Consider the following 2,212-nt stretch of genomic DNA (forward strand, 5'->3'; position numbering starts at 1 on the left):
TTTAAAAACTAAATATTTCATATATTTAAGATAGTTGGACCATCCTGGTTCATACATGTCAGAAGAGTAGGCTACTGCAAGATCATGGAGGGCTTTAAAAAGATTTAAAAGGATCTTAAAATGAATATGCAAACAGACAGACAACCAGTGTAAGGACTTTATAATAGGTACAATGTGTCTCTGGTCCGAGTCAGCACTCAGCAGCAGAGTTCTGAATCAGTTGTTGCTGATTTATGAAATATTTTGTGAATAAATATTACTAGAAAGTCAAAGCAGTCTTCACCATCCAACCACAGAAACCCCTCAAGTGTGTGCTGCCATGAACCAGAACAGAGTGGTCCCATTGGCTGCTGGGAACTGGAATATGTGAACATTTAAAGGGACTGTTTGTAACTACATACATGTATAAATGTACCGGGTCGGAATCCCATCGAGCGCACGCTCGCACATGCGCGCTCGGGTGTGGCTGGAGTCTCTCCTCTGCTGCCTGCTTGCCTTCACTCGCACACCACGCGCGTTCTCGCTGTCTCGCTCCACCTCTATACGTGCATGCACGCACACTCCACACTGCAGGAGAGTTAGTTTAGCTCTGAGAATATCTAGTGAATGTACAGTGGACGTTTGTGCAGAAATAACTGCTACAGCTCCTCCAGACCAACAGAGGTTTCCCGTGTCTTGTGAAGTGACGGGGCTCCGCAGAGAGAAACGTTGTCGCCTCCGACCGGGTGCCGGTGTTTCCCTGCGGGCGCAGTCGGGAGACGACAACGTTTCTCTTCCTTCTTCAAGCCCCGGAGGCTGAGGCAGGAAAAGCCAACACTAGGATCAGCATTGATTCATGGAGAGACCTTTGTCTGGTCAGCTAACATTACTGCCAAGCAGCTGAAATATAGAGTGATATTGTGCTTTTAGCTGACGTGTGTCGCCTCACTGTTTTGAGCGATGCTTGTTCATGTCTATGTAGAGCGAGCAAGCGCGAGCCCGACGCTGACTTTCGTTGACTTAACGGCCACCGGTGTCGCTGTTAACAAGACATTTCTGAGAGTTACAAATATTCCCTTTAAGAGGCTTCTAATAACTTTACAAAAGGCTTCCAAAGCACTTCAAAATATACAAGTCAACTGTGTACTTCTACTTCAGACAAAAACATTGTAGTACTACATTCACCTGACAGAGAAATGTTACTGGTTACATTGCAGATTCAGATTTTATTCACAAAATATAACAATTAAAATATGATGCATTATTATTCAGTAAACTATCACATTTTATTTGATAATATTTTAATTTAGAAAAATGATCATCATCTAGTAATGTGGTAAAGTGTTCTGTGGCTGGAAGAGATCTGAGAGTATAAAAACAAGAAATGTCCTTTATTTAACAGTAATTTAACAATAATGTATACTAAAGCAAGTTTTAGTGGTATTATGGTAATCATCCGTATAAAAGACATTTTTCTCCATCTTTAAACAAGTTTAACAAGCCTTAACCTTTGACATGTATTACATATTTTTAAGGAAAGAAAAACTACTATTTGTTCCATCCCAGTCTCCTAGTTAAGGTCATGTTTTTCGTTATTTTCAGTTTTGTTAGTATTTCCTGTTTTATTTTGATATATTCACCTTGTGTCTCGTTTCAGATCCTTCACTTCCTGTCCCTTTGTGATGACCTGCTCCCCCCCAGTTAGTTCCACCTGATCCTGATCACCCTCGTGCTGCTCTTTGTCTGTTCTTCCATGTCAGCGTTCCAGCCTTCGTTCCTCGTGTGCCTCTCTTGTGTTTTTGACCTTTGCCTGTCTGTACCACGATTCTGCCCGGCGTTTTTGTATACCTTTGCTTGTCTTGGACTGATTAAAACGTCCAAGACAAGAACCATTCTGCAAGTAAAGATGTTTTATTATACCTACCTGTGTCTTGAGTCCTGCTATTGAGTCCTTGTCTGTTGGCCCAGTGTGATACCATTGTGTGACGGTTACTAAATACATTTTGCAGATATATTTCCTAGTTGTACGAATAATTTCAGTAATTTTGCAGTATTGTTTCAGTTTATTGTTTGTTTTATGTCTTTTTGAGCACATAATTGTTACCCAGCAGCTGCAAAGTATTTATGGATATGTGTGTGCCACTTGATGCTTGCCTCCTTTTATTCGTCTCTTCTGTATGAAGGAAATCAAACATTGAAGTCAAGAAAAAAGTGTTTGTAAAAGAGTGTTTGT

This window comes from Sebastes umbrosus, chromosome 7 (assembly GCF_015220745.1).
Source record: "Sebastes umbrosus isolate fSebUmb1 chromosome 7, fSebUmb1.pri, whole genome shotgun sequence".
NCBI lineage: Eukaryota > Metazoa > Chordata > Actinopteri > Perciformes > Sebastidae > Sebastes > Sebastes umbrosus.